The 18,715-nt window shown below is 31.9% G+C and overlaps 1 long non-coding RNA gene across 1 annotated transcript in view; it reads left to right on the forward strand.

The window, feature by feature from the left end:
* The window catches only part of LOC144851859 (uncharacterized), a 101,787-nt gene that overhangs the window by 24,493 nt on the left and 58,579 nt on the right, over positions 1–18,715 (forward strand). Inside the window, exon 2 of the long non-coding RNA XR_013614235.1 lies at positions 8,868–9,003. This is a non-coding gene — a long non-coding RNA (uncharacterized LOC144851859). The remainder of the gene's footprint in view (positions 1–8,867; positions 9,004–18,715) is intronic.

Below are 18,715 nucleotides of genomic sequence, written 5' to 3' on the forward strand. Positions count from 1 at the left end.
TATATACATTAATATCATCCGTTTTGAGTAGTAAAACATTAAAACATATAAATACAGATGTAACTAAAGGCAACAAAATTGAATTCGAATTTATTTTGTTCAAAGCAACTCAGTTTAGCTTTTTTTTCTGGCAGTGAAATTATAAAGATGTTTTCTTTACATGCATTAATTCGCAACATATCTTTATATCGAGGCCCTTCGGTTTCATTCTAGGTACAAATGTATTATTCTTCAGAAAGATGGTCATTTACATATCATAGCATAAATTAAAACTGAAGACATTTAACTGTAGGCATATAACATTAAATTTGCAAATTCAAGTTTCATATATCTGTAACGTATCAAAATATCGTCTCTGTTGTCTGCTTTCCATGACTGACAAATGGTTTGCATTACTTACGGGGGTGAAACACCAAGTAGGCCTCGCACTCGTTGCTATTACTTTTACTTAACATACTTCAATTTTTCTCTTTTGTACATACTGTAGACCTCTTATTCAAATATTTAAAATGTTAAACAACACATATTGTTAAAGTAAATATCAATATAAATGAAACATAATCGAAGGTAAATAGATTGGAGAGAGTACATTGAACTCAGAGTGCCGGAGTTAATGACGTAATTAACAAAACTGAACCAACATTTTTAATTATGATTTTGAAAAGTGTTATTAAAACAAATAACAACATTTCGTGTAGGCCTACCTTTTTTTTTATTCATGTTCAGAAAATAAATAAATGCGTCACATGCTGTGACGGAATGTAGAATATTAGTAAATAATTGATACTACTAGGTTATCTGTAAATCAATTCTGAGGTTCAACGAAATATCGTTGCGTTTTAAAATAAGTGATACGATAATTTATTTGCAGTTGCTTGTGTATGAGGCGCGAATTGTATACATGGAAATTCGTTCAATTATTTTGATTTTTAGGCCATCATATCGGGCAAATATAACCATAGTTGTAGATAAAATGTAAAATTGTGTTTTTTATTTTATTTGTAATACATACTTTGTATATTTATGGTAATATAATGTGATAATAATCTATACCGTATTACAGTGCAGTTGGAACCGTATGAACGCGTGGCAAATAACGGTTGTCTATATTGCGCCTCATACTCACTGGTTTCACAGCGGTCTATCGTATAATGTTTCATGATAATTCGACTGCACGCAGAGGTCAGAAATAGAACTGTGAATACGTCATAGCAGGGTTACGGGGCACCTGCAAAAACAAAACAAAAAGTAGAAAGAAGACTCTCCCGTTGCCGTCACTGGAGACCACATGTTCTTCTGATAGTTATCAGTGAATCTGAAAAAAGGGTTAAAGAAACACTATTCATGATCACCTTTTTAATCTATTAACCTCTTTATTAAGAAGTCTGTTACTTGAGAGATTGAGGTGAAAATATGTCATCGTTGGCGTTTCATTAAAAAAGTTTCATAAAATATACACTGTATACAGTTCCATTTAGTTAAGTTATGTGGGCATACCTATTATAATAACACAAATAATAACATAATAAAAATAATAATACAATAATAATAACGTAACGTACCACGATAGAATATTGTTTTTCTAAGAAATTATAGCAAATTAACTACCGTGAACTTGTATTGCGTATTTACCTATGTTGTTTGATTTGATTTCATTATTATAAAATTATAGGCCTACAATACATAATAATTATAATGTAAAATATAGTCATTTATTCAAAGTTTGATTTATTTTTTAAAATATTGTACAAAAGAAAGACACAAATGTTGATAATAAACAATAATTTCCGATGTGCAATAAATCATTTTAACGAACATTGTTATTTCTGTTTCGTTTTTTCATTAACATTTCTCCTTGATAAAACAGTTCAGTGATGCTGGGTGTTGTATTAGTATTAACAGCTATCAAATTGCCATATTTCTCAGCAATATTCGTAATGTCCTGGGCCGTAAACATGCATCGTTCCCAAATGATTTGCTTCGATTCACGGTGCGTACATGTTGAGAAATACGATCCTAGCTAAAATTTATTCTATCAACATCATAATCATGATAATTTGCTGGCAACCGGTTTATGGCACGTCAATGGATATAAACCTATGTGAGTGAGAAAAAAGGGATTTGGACGAAACATGATCTTGTCGTTAAATAAGGCGCACGTATTCATGGGTCATTGTTTATGAGATACCGTTATACATGTTTTTAGCTAATTATGTTGATTTACATAATGTAATGAACCAGATATATACAAACTCAACATCTTTAAACAATCTATAACCAGTATACTGCAGTACTCCCTTCCTCCAACCTCTAGTCCGATAAATCAGTTTAGTTGGCTACTGACTGTCTGAACACGGATAAGAGTATAACGTCTTCTTGCAATAATTTAATAAAAAGATTAACACTAAAATAATAAAAAGACAATAGATAAAAAGAAATCTACGGTACCCTACTACACCTTTTCTTGAATTCAGTGTTTTTAGTCGCGTGCAAACGCGACTCTACGGCTCACTATGTCGGTCGGTTGGTCGGATGGTTAGTCGGTCGGTTGGTCTGTCGGTTGGTCGGTCGGTCAACTTTGAGCACGCGACTGCAGCCATGTATAATTATGGCCTTGTGTCTTTTAAATAACATTATAATTGCAGGCTATAGCTGCTATAACTGCAGTTGTTTCAGACTTTAATTTGAGATTCTCTTGAAAGAATGTTTTACAACACGTTCATTTCTTTTCGTATACCAGCATAGTATTTAAAGTTTTTTTTTCTCGCAGATCTGTTTATGGTCTTTAGGGAGTTTTGTTGCTGGTTAAGCCACATTTCTGATTAGTAATTTAGTTGTTATAAATACATTGGATTTATCCCTGTATTCTGTTCTGTAGATTTCGGTATTTTGTAATGATGTCGTCATCATCATCACCATCATCATATTCATATACAGTATTATTATTTTCTTATCATTTCGTTTAAATGTTCCGATATATTATATTGTAAAACCATTTAGTTCGGTACTTGCTAGAATAATTGTAGCTGGTAACTTTATTTTGTTTTCGTTAAATAATTGTATTCATGTATTTGATTTCATACCTTATGAGTTGTAATATCTATAAAAATTCCTTGTTTCTAATGATATGCGCTAGTGGGTAGCATCACCATTTTGAAATATTGTTTAATAAATAAATGACGATATGGGAAATTTGTGATTCACGACAATAAAAAATACTCGACGGTTCATAAACTCCACAGCAAGAAACAAAGTAATATGTAAAAGACGGAGAGCCTGGGGGACCAGTGTGTTTGCCAGTATATCGGGTTACTGTAGAGAACGTTAATTCTCCAACATATCGAAGAATATGCTATCTCGCCTAATTATTGTTAAGTAAGATATGAAAATCTCAATATTGGTGTATCTGTAACCCGACACCGTAGCATCCGTATCTTTATAAGGTTCAACATATGCCATTTTTTTCTGTTGGAAAATTATTTTCTTCAAGTGTTCGTAAGATAACAGAACGAAATATTATATGACTGTATCTATTTCATCACATACGTATTTTATTGAATAATTTATTGCCTAATTGTATTGTGTATGTTCTTAGTGGGAATTTAAAATAAATAATATCAACTTGAGTCGTAATGATAATAAATTAATGGATTTGTTACTTAACCTGTATAATTAATAGTTGCATGTTTTTGACATTTCGATAATTGAACAAATAATGATAAAATAATATACGGTTTGTACTGTTGTAACATACTGTTTAAAATATCCAATCATGTACGCTAGGTTTGTACTCATGGCAATCGTTTCTCAGTATTAATTAAATATTCATTACTAGAAATTTGATATCGCGTTAAAACAAAGACATGTTTGTGGAGATAAATTGCATTTTGTCCGCTTCGAAACCCTCGTCTGGAGGGTACCCCTTAGCTCGGCCTAGGAATGAGAGGCCCTGAAGCAAAGCGTAAATACAAGGCGGTCGTGTAGCAAGACAAGCAATGTGATCAAGTTACAGATAATGGTTAAGTTGTGTTTTCGAAACCTCTAATTTTAATTTGAGACGAGTCGTTTCTGACCTCACGAGCAGGGTAAATCGTCGAATAGCTCATTTGAGCTTTTCAAGGTTGCTCGGACGGCATGTATCGCACGTGGTTTGTCCTCATTATTGCAGCAAGAAAAACGTATTAATTATTGAAGCTACGTATGATTGTTTAGAAAAAGACCTGTGTTTATTTTCTAACTGGTATAATGTCCATCTTTAGTCAGAAGATAGACGATGATGTGTGTCAGGAGAACAAAGGCCTACCAATAATTAAGGAACGTCAACTTTCTTCTTCTGATGTCAGGAACGAAATCAACGACTTCAAATCCAGTTCGTATGATTACGAAAGACCTGTTAATTTGGACAACAATAGTGTATCAAGTTTGCATAATACCCTCTCTTAAAAAAAAAATTAGTTTTGTTTTAAATTTTGGATATTTATAATTTGTTTACTGTTCCGATGCCTAATTGTTAAAAGTTCTATACAAATGTTAAGTTTTGTTTGATATTCTTTCTTTCTCCTTCGCCCTTCTTCTTAACATAATTACTTACTCAGAGATTACAGAAGAATGAATTTCTATCTTCAGTTCCTGATGAAGTAAGTAAAAATACCTTCTCTTCAAAATGTACTATTTTTCAGATATAAAAACTGCTCTTCCTCCGTGAAATAAACAAATAAAAGATTCGAGATTGGTTTTGAAAAAGAAAAAGACATTGTTTATAACCAAAATTCCTTGTTTAGTGAAACTATTATTATTATTGCAATTAGATTAGAAATTATAAGTATACGCCATAATAATATGAAAAATAGAAACGAATTTTCAGCCCATTCTTAGCAACTTTATATTATCAGCCCAGAATTTTATTTTAATGATCTTCGGAAGATGCATAATAAGCCATCACCTTGGGGATATAGTGAAAATAGTTAAAAGCAAACTACTACCCAATAATGTACCCGTGATTCTTGAACGTCTCGAATTTCACAAAAAGAAAAATATAAAATCATTTTTAATGGAGCAGTAGTAGGTCGAACGACATACTTTCAGCTTTTTTGAGAAAACAAGCTCACTGTAATCATAAACAAATTTAACGCTGTTTTCTATGTTTTGATCGTGTACATACGATTATGATGAGTTGCTACAGTCATTTTTTTTTCTTTTTAAGGAAACAGCGAGTTTGTAATTAGCTTATCTTTGTAACCTACTTTAAAAAAAGAGGAAGATGCAGTAAAGCAGATACCTAGTTTATCGATGAAATAAATTCGTCGTAGAGATTGTAACAATGACGATGAACGCAAAGTAATCCGAGACGGCGACATACTATACACACGAACAATTATATAAAGAATACAAAGTTTTTATTATATCAATGATGTATTTAAAACAAATGTATATAATCGTATTTAAAAAGCAACAATTTAAAAAGCAACAAAATGGAAGGAATATTGTGAATTATTCAATAATGTTATAGGCCTATAGGCATTTGGCAATATCCAACACTTCCTGCTTCTATGTTTCTTTTTGGCATAATTTAATGAATGTATTTATCGTTAAACTTTGAATCGGGTATTTTACTCTACTGATATTTGTGTAAGTAATGTAAGTACGTAACTAAAGCAAAACAAAAATAGCGTCCCCATCAGTGGCGTTAATTTGGTGTCATTACCATTAATATATTATGTAAATAAATAGCCGAATACCGTTAATATATATTATGTAACGAAGGACCTATAAGTATAAATCATCATGTTATGTTACAAAATTATGTAAGATTTCCCTTCTTTAATCGAATTCTCTGTATAGTTAATTTAATCCAGAACACATGGGTCGAAATGGCGCACCAAGATTATTATTAAGCCTACCTTTAGTTTTTGTTTTTGGCCATGGTGGCTGCCCACCTTGCTGTACCAGACCTCTGCTTACTAAGTACATTATCATGAAGTAAAGTTTATACTTTACTCCATATTACTCAAAAGTATTTAGCAACGCTACCGTAACTGATAAAATTGAGGGAATACTATTTGTGCCAATGGCTGCCCATACTATAGGTCCAAAACTGACTGATGCTCCTTTATTATTGGCTTAATTTAATTAATTTACCTACAAATTATTTAGAAAAGCTAACTGCACATACCTGAATGGAAACTTGGGAGTTGTTTTGGCCATAATGGCTGCTCCTACCAGTACTAAACTTTTGTTTACTAATTAGTATTAATTATCATGGAGTGCAGAATATCCTTACTCCACTGAATCATTTCAGTAAAGTATTTGGAAAAGAAAACAAACTGTACCATACCTGTAGATAAACATGATGGTTAAAACAAATCAAGGTGACGCTATTATACAAAGATTTATACTGTCTCAATTCATTCAAGTTATTCAGATTATTTGTCATCAATACCTATTTTGCGGCCGTATTGAATGACATGAGTAGCGAATTATGATATTCACCGCTTTATCTTGGTATTAGTGTCCTGTATATAAAAAGCCGATGCAAATTTATCGTCATATTTCCATTTAATTTCAACCCAGTTCATGTTTTTGCTTCGTAATAAATAAAACGTTATCGATTTATTACTATTTTTCTTTTATTTTTAGGTAGGTATATTATTAGCCCCAACCACCATAAATCCTTGTTTTGGAAATGCACGCTTGAGAATACTATGAATAACTATATAAATGTTCTTAATCATATTTAACAGTTTCTCAGATGTAAATATATAGTTACCGATGGTGGCATCCAATGTTTATTGTCAAAACCGTTCCCAAACTGCATCGACAGGCCCTAAAAATCAAATTAGCTTCTTCATATCAAGTTTTTCCGAATTAGTAGTAGTCATAATTGGAAATGTACAACTGCAGTGGTGAATAGAGACATGATTGACGTGTTTTTGACAACTACATATCAGTAAACCTCTCAACAGGACTGGTCAGATGTCCAATATTTGGCCACCTGTCCTTAGTACCGGCACCCTGCCCCATGTTTCCTCGATTACAATTACGCAGTAATTATCCCTTCGGACAACTGGACACAGGTCACTTGAAAAAGGACCGCAACATCCCTCATTTGATTATCGATTTTTTAATGAAAACATAAATGGTCTGTTTTACATATATTCACTGTTTATCATATTAAATTCGAAAGATTTATAAAAATAACAAATAGGCCTAAGTTTGATAATTTCTTATATGCATATTTACAAAAAAAAACCCTTCATAATATTATTGTATAATTTGTAGCAAAATATTGTATTTAAATACACACTGTACCGTATCGCACTTACTGCATGCTTATTTTTTACCAAAACCCAAAACACATGTGTCTATTGCCAATCTCGTTTCGCTCGCTATTGTCATAATTATTATTATTATATTAAGTCTCGTTTTATTTGATCTTTGTGTCATAGATATGTTGAATTAAGTGTCACAGATATGAAGAGGCGATAGGCCTACCTTACTTTATTACTTTACAAACTTAGCCCAAACTATCTGTATTATACAAATGCTTGTCTGATATCGGGTGTACAAATGGGTCATTAACAAAGTAAATTACACGTTAATAGGTAAATCCCCTTTTTGATTTATCGTAAGTCATCTAGAACAAGATGTAATCTTCTTCGTATTTGATGTAACAATACAAATAATTGAAACGTGAGTACTTTACTACAATGTAAATGCACTTTTTAGAACACTTTTTTTACAGAACCCTATTTTTGTTGTGAAACTTTAGAACGATCACAGAAGGATTGATAATCGAATAAGCCGCAATATAGATTCATATCTATCCTATTGTAGACATTAATCGTATCCTATGCTCATTAAATAAAAGGTATATTAATCCTGGACCCGAGGTTTTGTCAATGTTACGAATGTACATACAGAGGCACACATTAAACTCATTGTAGGTTTCAAATTTAGAGAATTAGTAATCGCTCTGTGGCGCTTCATACTTCTTAACTAAATGTACGTCAATATAATTTAACTAACTCTATGACTTTTGGTATTTTTACTGACATACCATAATAAAGTATTATAGTAATATTATGTATATTTTATATTCCCGGTTTTACTCCAAGATTAATCTCATGTAGCCAAAATCAGTAAAACTAAGAGCATATTATGAATTATTTTATTAACTTAAACAGTTTAAGTAAATAGTTTATAACGTTATTGTTGACAACATCAAGTTCAGATTTTATTTTGCATAAATGTATGGCTTCAAAACATAATAATCTTTGTTTAAAGATTAAAATGCTTAAATCAAAAAGGTTTTTGCTGGTAGAGTTGAGTTTATAAAAATATTCCTGGTTATAACGTGCCAGCAGAAAAGCGACCAACTCAGGTAATGCAGAATGAATTATTGTACGTTATTAATAATAAACTCCCCACGTGTGACTTGATATAAACCAAACTGAAGACATTAAATGTTATAGCTTTGAATAGTTACCAGGCTTCATTGTGAATCGTGTAATTTGATACTTCTTAAGTGACAAAGAAACATTGTCAAGAAATAGATTTTCACGTGGCAATAATAACTGTTATGTACAGGCTATTGTTTTATAATCATTCTTACTGTTATATTGTTATAACCATCTTCATCATCATAATCTTCTTTCTTCTTTCTTTCCTAGGAGCATTGCCTGTACCATTTATTATACATAGACCATTGGCCCGAATACATCAATATAAATATAAACAATAAAATATACTTATGTGTGCGTAATTAAACAATGCTTTCTCTTTTTATAAGCAAAGTAATCAGTATCTTCATTTTGATGAAGCAAGTCATATCTTCTTTTATTACGTAATTCGTTCGTTTATTATTTCAGATTAATTTCTACAATTTCAAGTCAAGAGGATCTATTTCGGGGACATGACAAGATTCTGTACATCTCTCTTCTTTCTAAAAAGACAAACACCTCGATTGTTCAAGCCTAAGACATACTTATACTATACTACATCATAGTAAGATTTTTTTTTTATGATAATAACATTTGGTTGGAAATTTTTTTTCAACAATTTTCATTAAAATTTCATTTATTTCCACACGTCTTGCTTTAGTGTGACAATAAGAGGTCAGGGGTCACCAAGAACCAATATTGTAATACTGTAGATATTAATGTCTTCATCATCTAAATCGAATAAAACACGTTGAGATTTAAAATGATCACGTGCTCTTCATTCAATGACAAGAATTGTTATTAATTCATACTTTGCAGCACATTGTAAATTTTTATAGAAAAAAACCCCTTTATTATCTATGTTACTGTAATTTATTACTATCAGTGAAATTAATAATTTTACTCTTCCTTGTTATTGTCAAAGTTGCTCCACAGTAAGTTGGTTTAGAATCATCAGTTAGTTCAAAGTCATTCAGTTAGTTCAAAATCTATTAGTTAGTTTGTTAAAAATCACTTAGAAAGTTTGAGTCAGTTAGTTCAAAGTCATCCAGTTAGTGTGTTCCAAGTCAGTTAGTTAATTCAAAGTCTGTCGGTTAGTTAGTTAGTTTATAGTTAGTTAGTTAGTTCAAAGTCAGTCAGTTCAAAGTCAGTAACTTTTTTAGTTCAGGTCATTAACTCAGTTTGTTCAAAGTCAGTGATTCAGTTTGTTCAAAGTCAGTGAATCAGTTTGTTCAAAGTCAGTGAATCAATTCGTTCAAAATCATTTAGTTTAAAATCAGTCAGTAATTCAGTCAGTCTTCATAACAATCGAGTACCGTCCAGGGGTCAGTTGCCGTCATTAGGTTAGTCATGGCTGAACCTATTCAGTCAGTGAATCGATTAGCAAATGAAAACTTTCATTCTCTTCTAGCATTCATTACTTAGGCCTACTAATAAATAAACAAGAAAAATAAACAAATAAACAAGTTTAAAACTCAATTGATCAATTAGTGCTTAAATCAATATTAAAACTCTTAATCGGTATTTTAGCTACCTTATCGTTGTCAGTTGAATCTAAAATTTCCTTCTTGATAGTGATATGATAAAATGATAAGCGATTCAGCAACCGATATCTTGTCGTAATACCTGTAAGTCTAGCCATATAGATGTCCATCTATTGTTACCTATATTCAACAACATCCTATCAATTATCGATATTTGATTTGAAATATATAGCAATAGCAGAAAATGTTTTTTCGTTTGAAAATGAAGACGTGTTAACAAAATAAACTGTTAAAAAATATAATTTTAAAATTCGACTTTTATATTATAATCAAGCTTACTGTTGATCGATTAAATTAAACCAAATTCTTTAAATGGAACCTTTTTATTATTACAGAGTGACATGCATATTATAATTTTTCAATATAATATCTATAGTGAAATAGGTTGAACCAAGTGTATACACTCAGCGTTGCCTGCATTGACTGACTCAAACAGTTGCCCACATTAAAAAAAACCCGATTTGTAAATACAATTTGAAGTGCTGTGCGAGAAGGCCATTTATTTGATATTATTAGCTTTGCCAATCATAATAAGGAGAAATGTCAAGTACGATCATCTATTGTTCGACTAACATGACTGACAACTGACATGGAAGAAGAATATCTTAAGTAAATCCTAATTACACTGCTGTCCAAGTTACAGGCTACTCTGTTAAGCCGTGGTACTTGCGCCGCGTTCAGCACATTTTCCGCCAAGCGCTATACCGTCTTGGTTCTGAATAAAACGCGTTCCAGCCGGTCCAAATAACTTGCCTTTGTTCGTCCATTCGTCTAAATAATAAAGAAAGAAAAGTTGTAACGAGTGGTAATTAATATGACTTTAATTACCACTGAAATATGATCAAGTCTCTCAACACTCCTCGTGTGCGCACACGCAATAATATATGTTTTGTGAAATAAAATTATATGTTTCGGCCTGGGTATTTAATTACTGTTATTATTTTATAAAATGACTTTGTCTATTAGTACTAGAATCTCTACTTCGAAACACCCCTATTCATGGGACGCCTCATTGTCAACCTTTATAATAAATGTTTGAAATAAAACATTCTCTGTATTCAAATCCTATACTAAGTTCTAAAAAGTTTACAAAATCGAAAACATAAATTGGTATATAGAAGCCATGCATTTAGGACCTAGAAGTTTTCCAACCCAAAATATGATCCATTTTGCTGCTTTTCCGAGAAATCAAACAAAGTGCGCAATGTAGTGTATGTTTACATCCGACCTTGCTTGTTTTTATTTCTTATTTTCTAAGATACTGACATCACTACAGTTTTGTACAAAATATTCCAAATGAGTGCAATTATTAATGTTAAATTTTACGTTTCTTTAACGTGTTTTTGTTTAAGATTTATGAATAAGACAGGTGATTCAATTGAATACAGTAAAAACACTTAAGATCGCGATGTAATTCAACTTGTTAATGAACTGCTGCTGATACTATTCTACATTTGTGCCATCATTTTGCAGGTAATGGAATTTTATGCAAACATTTGTGTAATATAAATTTGTATGTAATTCAAATGTATTTATGTCAAATTATTCATAAAACAACCGATTATTTATGATAATTCAATAGAACAGGGGTTTGTGACTTCAAAAGACACTCATAATTTAGGGACAATCAAGGGGGCGGGGGGAGACCCTATCATAGAATGAACAAAAGGCAATATGTGGGATGGGTAAATGATGGTAAAAATGAGATTGACTATTCTGATGTGGTAACACCAGTACCATGATGTGGTAACACCAGTACCATGATGTTGATGATGATGTTGATGATGATGTTGATGTTGAGGGTCGACTGATAATGATGATGCAATAAAGATTACCCGGATGTCAAGATGTTTGTGGTGATTACGATGGTTACAGTATAACGATGAATCTGATTATGATTAAATCAGTAATAATGATAATACTAAAAATGATCGTGATGACATATTTTCAGTAGTGTACTGGATCATTATTTAATTCACACCCTTCACAGCAAATGTGACACTAATAAATCAACGACAGTCCTAATTATTTCAAAAAGTAATTCTATACTTTGACAGATTTTTTCATAAAATTAAAGAAAATTATGTTGACAAGCATTACACATAATAATCAAAATAGTTTACGAGAACACGAAGTAATTAAAAACCACTTTGTAGTGTCATGCTAAATACACGTGACACCTGTTAAGACTATCTATAATGTTTCTCCTGATTCGTCGTCGAACATAATGTACGCTTCATCATTAATGGGTTTATCTTCACAATAAGTCTATGATATTTGATTTGACAACAAGGGAATATGGTGACCAATTACATTTATATTAAAAAATTCCAATTTTCTAATTAGTACTTCGAACCCTAGTGGAGATAAAATTGATAAACATATTAATACCAGCTGTTTTTTGCTTCGTTTCAAAAGCTACGCATCGCTACATATCTTCCTTTCTCGTGATCTTCAAAACTAGGTCTGTATACTTGTACCTCAAAAATTGTTCGAACAATTGGTTTTATCATTTACGGTTTAAACAAAATATTATTAACGGTACACTTGACCTCAAAATTGCGAAAAAGTACACCCGTTTAATTGTCTAGTGAAAAGAATACATGTACGTTGGCTTTCTATCGAAACCACACGATCTAAAGTAGAAGATAAATGGGATTTCAAGTTTTTCTAGATTTCAATACTCGATATGATTGAATTATACGCCAATCAATCTTATGTAAAGAATCCAGTGATGTAGATACCCTGATCAGATATCGTATTTTCTTACTAAACTACCAGATTGGTATGTTATCACTCAATAGCTTTGAAATCTGTTACCATGTACAACCTGCTTTTATTCTGAGCATGCGCGTAAGTGCTTTATTTTGTGCCTATGTGAACCAATAAAAGAACTACACTCAAACTCAAATTTCTGCTATTTAATTCTATTGGTTTGTAAAACGCGTTTAATTTACGTTACGTCGAACGAGTTCTAGAATTATATGACGCGACGCAATGTGCACGCCAGCAATTTATTTGACCAATCATAAGCGGCCTATCAACCCGTGCGATATAATAATCATAACAACAGTGCTTGCTTGAGTTTCATTATTTTATGAATCCTTTATCGTTCATTTTTATTGCTGTTAATATTATTTCAACCTAATTACGTTAGCATTGTCGTAAATAAAGTGTGTGAAGGGCCGTAATAAATAATTAGTTTGGTCATTTGATCATTATATTTCTGTTTAACAAGTTTATTGTTAAATTGAAAGAGGTCTTGATCATCTATTGAGGCTGACATAATAATTACTATTCTATAAGAATATCAGTTTTTATAGGACAGTGAGTTGTTAACGAGGTGCGTAACGACACCAATAAACAATCATCATTACTATTATCTTATTAGATAGATTAATATCGTTAAATTTCCAAATAAATAACCAATTAATTAACTCGTATATAATTAGATATCCATGTATAAATAAATAATTTCTATAATTTAATATTTATTGTAAAATATTATAAATTGGAGAAAGACGTCACAATAAATATGCTCCGTTTATTATCACGAGAACCAACACTAATAACTCAAAATTACAATTCTGTACGCATTTTAAGCAGGGTCATCAAAGGGGTCATATCTTGTGTTGAATCTGTTGTCACTTAAGGTGTCAGAGACGTGATACAAATCGCTTAAAGTTTCATTCAAAGTGCAATTCACCAGTATGTTATTAGCACAATTATAATGTTTTCTTCAACTAAAGGGATTTTTAAATATCAATCCCTGGTGTAACGCTTCGAGCTAGTTTCTAGCCCCGGTGAACTGCTTCTGGATGTTCCTAGCCCCCAGATGAGCTGGTGAACTTCTTGAACCGCTCCAGGACAATTCCTAGGCCCGATATAACCGTTTCTGTGCAAGTTTACCAGATGAACTTGAGCAAGCCCCTGACCACTCCAACTCTAAGCAAGTTTTGGACTGCTTGGGGCAACAACTCGATTGTGAACTTGAATTGTAACACAATACGTTCTGCTGTCTTGTCCTCTTTCGTGCAAAACTCCCTTGATCAGGGAGGTGTTACATACGATACCTACTCTAACCACAATATTGGACTGTATCTGTTTTTTATTAGATAGGTATGGGAACATCTTATTTCAAATTAAAAATAATTTATTTTAACGATATAAATTTTGAAAAGAATTAAGGCCTACAGTAAAATTATTTATTTGTATTTTATGAGCAATCGACAATGTACTGTAGACCTAATAATTTAATTTTATCACCTTCGATTGTGAACTTCCGCAGGTAAATATTAAATTTTCCATAAAAAAAATTCACATTTACGCCAAAACTAGTAAATTGTTGGTTAAAAAAGAGTAATATTGGACATTTTAGAAATTTACAGAAAAGTTGTTTATAACTAAACAACGAAAATATGAAGAAAAAAAAAACTTCTCATTTGGTGAACAACTGGACATGATGATGTTGCCATGGTAACGGTATCAATGTAAGATCGAGCATTGGACAACTTAGCGACAGATTTAAAATTCAATGCTTATTTGACGAGCGTTGAAGTGTAATTCGAAACCACTGTAATTGCTTTGGTTTCTTTGTTTCCACACAGTGTGTAGCTTTCAGTCAAAATACATAAACTCTATATTTCAACACAAAAATGCAAATCATGTACTTAATAGCAATATAAAAACAACTTTTTTAAAAAAGAATATAAAATAGGCCTATGTATATTGAAGAGAATATTGAATAATCGAGATTTGTCATGTATTGTGCCATAGACTACGATCTACTATGAATCTTGGTTTTTCAAATTAAGATATGGCATTAGTTTCATGATAAATGTATACAATAAATTATGAATATATAACTGACACATGTTCGACAATGTAGATACAAGGTAACACCGTTTAAAATGTTGTCATACAATATCTATTGTTTTAACATTTTATATAAATGTGTTAGTTCCTTTGGGAACAGCAGTGCGCATCATGTTATACCGAATGTTACCAGATTCGAATGCGTCCTGAATACCACAAGAAAAAGGCAAACAAAAGTGAAAAATATGATGTCTCTGAAGTATATGCAATTAATTCTTTGTGAACTTATTTTACAAAGTGCAGATGAAATGAGATAATTATTCTGTCAAGAAAAATATCGTGTGTTACAGCGATATATCAAATAATCAGTGTACGATAGTAGAGCGGTATACTGTCAAAGTACAGTGGCCTATTAGAAGCAGAGACCGTGACCAAAGCCATTCCGATTCTAAAGCAGAACACATAGATAAATAATTGAATAACTCGCACCCTTGATTTCAACCACAACCTGGTAATTAACTTTGGTTTATTTCTAACAAATCCCTCAAAGACATCAAACTAAATGTTTTTGTATTTATTGATAATAGGGATTTAAGTTGAGCTATTGTCTGTGAGATATTTCTCTCCTTAGTATAAATGCCAATGTAAAAGCGATTTTCACTTCTTTTCATAATAATCAAATATTGCTTTTGTTGTGCGTTGCGTACTTTTATATCCACCGGTTTGTCAGTATCGGTGACGTCACATAAAAATATAGGTCAGTTCATTGACGAGAATACGTATTTTCTAACTGTATACGCGTTTGTATATAGGTATATTATATAGGTACATTTATGTATTATTCGAATAGTACATTCTAAATATCTTATATAATAATATTTATACATTTTTGCTTTAAATATAAATGTTGATAACGGTGCATTTACGATGTTATTAACAAATATCAACACTAATAAATCTTTACCTTGTGTTTTGAACGATTAACATGTTCTATGGTTTAATAGTTCACTGTTTTTATTCCGATCCGACAAAATAATTCATTGTAATTAAATCGAGACTAAGTTCAAAATGGTGCGACCTACCTAGTAGTTCATCGTGCCTATTATCCAAACGGCCGTCGTTGTTATTTGATACGTGAACGCATAAAAGCGGATAAACTAAACGAATAACCACCAAATCGTAATGGATGCTATTATACATGACTAATGATGATTGACCGACGCAATCTCTACCAGAGAGAATGGTCAGTAATTAAATTCGGACATTGATCACGCATTAAAAGGACACTAAAACCTAAGAATGGTCACTTATTTACAATACTTTAATACCAGTGTGGAAAGACAGTGACATGACCTGTTTACCCAAAGGTACAGCAGCGAATGCGATTCGCATGTGATATAAAAGAATACATTTTTAAAGAAATGATAGATAGATAGCATTAATTAAATAATAATAGTTTCACGTGTACTAGCCCTAATAGATGCGCCGTACATTAGTACCATAAATCAACAACATTTTAGAACATTTGAAAACATAAGCAAGAAAAGTAATTACATTAATATGTATCTTCACCACAATTTGCTATATTGAATTTAAAAAGACTTCCGTTTGAAGTTTTCATTTGAGCGTTGAAGCTCAAATTACTTGAGCTAGGCCTATGGAAACATGCCTTTTAAACGATAATTTATATTTCAATACTATATAAAAACTAATTATTTTTATCAAAATTAAATGAAATTCCATGAATTATCTTAATTGGAAGTTTCAATAGAATTTAAATATCTATGTTTGCTTGCTAAAAAGTGTATCGCATCTAAAATCAAAAGCTGAATCTTAAAAAGTAAACACCGTTAGAGGGCGTTGTGGTATTGACGGTTATGTTTTGGTAACTTTGGTTGATCTGTTTCTAGCTTTACTACAGTGTAACCAGAGTGTGACCAGTGTTTAGTTTTAAATGTTACTGCATACAATATATTTCAGAATATATATATATATTTTACATGTAAATCTTAAAACTGACAACACATGTTTAAACATTGTTGTTTTGTTCCACTGACTTCTCTACAGCTCACTATGTCGGTCGGTTGGTTGGTCGGTCGGTCGGTTAATGGTCGGTCGGTAAACACTAACTTGAGCACGCGACTGCAGCCATGTATATGGCCTTGTTTCAATTAGTCGCATTATATTTATTTTATTTTTGGGTTTAGTAATTATTCAAAGTAATATTGTATTCTTCTTTGTGTATATATAATGTATTCGTTCCCCAGATTGCCTTACATTACAGATTAGAACACATTAACAAACAAGATTTTCATGATATTCATGTATAACGTTCATAATATTCTGTTACATATTTTCGCGTCATTTGAAAAAGAAAACCGACAATAAAAATGAGTACTATATGATATGTTGGACACGAAAGGAATAATTTAATATTATGAATATACTTAATATCATATTTAGACCTAACGAAGGAATAGTGTTTTCCGAAAATGACTCTTTCTTTCTAACTATTTTGATTTAGCTTTCTGCTCATTTTAGTGTATCTCTATTCAGATCTAGTCACTATAATTTCATTTTTTCATCAATTTGCCAGTTTATCCGAAGTAGCATATGGAGTGAAATGTATAAGAGTGTAAGAGGTGAGCCATGGACTTGATTAAAACTTTACCCAACGCATTTTACTTTAATTTAAAAAGAAAATGAATTCCACAAAATTGGACATTCGATGTTGTCATTGTTCATTTTATAATACCAATGGCTATATGGAGAGCGAGATCAGTTTTATCATCTTAAACCTATTCACCTAAAAGCCTAGTCTGGGTTCCAGACGGAGTTTTGTCTTAATATTAGTCAAAGGATAAATATTTTGGCACATATGGCGTTTCATACGTATACTACTTGAGCTAAAAATCTAAATAAATACAAATAACTAAAAAAAAGACAATCAAGTCTACTAAAAGCCATGTATCTGCCAGTCATGAGATTGTAATGCATAATGATTTTACTTGTGGTCCCATGGTTGAAATAATTTGATCCAATAATAACATTTTAGTTATTACAGAAAGCTGTAATAGTTTGTTTCTTAAACTTGAATTTGAAGAACTAGGTCCATTCAGTGACACCCAGTGACCTTGGTCACTCGTCCTCTCTTCTGTACACAAGGGTCAACCATACACACATAGTTATGGGCAAAAACAAATAAAATCTGGACTTGCACGAACTAATCGTCTCGATATTGAGAGGGCTAAGAAGCCGGACACCTAAAGACCCGACCTACATACGGTGTATTTACATTGAAAAAAACGTGGACTTCACTGATTTCTCCACGCCTAAATCAACCACAACGAACATGCTCCCGAATATATTTACTAGTGTCAAATATTTACACATTTCCAACGCATTTTCTCTGATTAATGAAGAGAAATTGAAAGGCTAAAGTGGACGGAGAATGGTTGTATTTACTTGCAAGCAGGACAGTGAATCGCTAACTCATTACCAGGGTCAATTATGGTGTATCGTTTTCTCTTATTCGTTTACTTGATCTTGGATGTTTACTTGAAGAAATATATGATCTATTTGTACAACGAGTTTCGGTTGAAAGTATCACAGTAGCTACCACTTTCTAGACAGGTTCAATTGAGGTCACTTGATAAATTTTAGACCCAGATGTACATTGCACTCAAAAGAATGCATAGGGTGTCTGAATACTTTTAAAGTGTCAATTCGCCCTGATCATGATATATAATTATTAGGCCCCTAGAATTGCAAAGTATTCCTACTGTCGGTTGATGAACAGATATCCGTACTACATACATGATATGCCCCGATGTCTGGAAGAAAAGAATGTCTAAAATTGAGACATTTCGTGCAAAAAATAGACAATATCATCTTACAAGCAGAGGCTAAAATAGACAA

This window comes from Antedon bifida, chromosome 9 (genome assembly GCF_963402885.1).
Source record: "Antedon bifida chromosome 9, ecAntBifi1.1, whole genome shotgun sequence".
Classification (NCBI taxonomy): Eukaryota; Metazoa; Echinodermata; class Crinoidea; order Comatulida; family Antedonidae; genus Antedon; species Antedon bifida.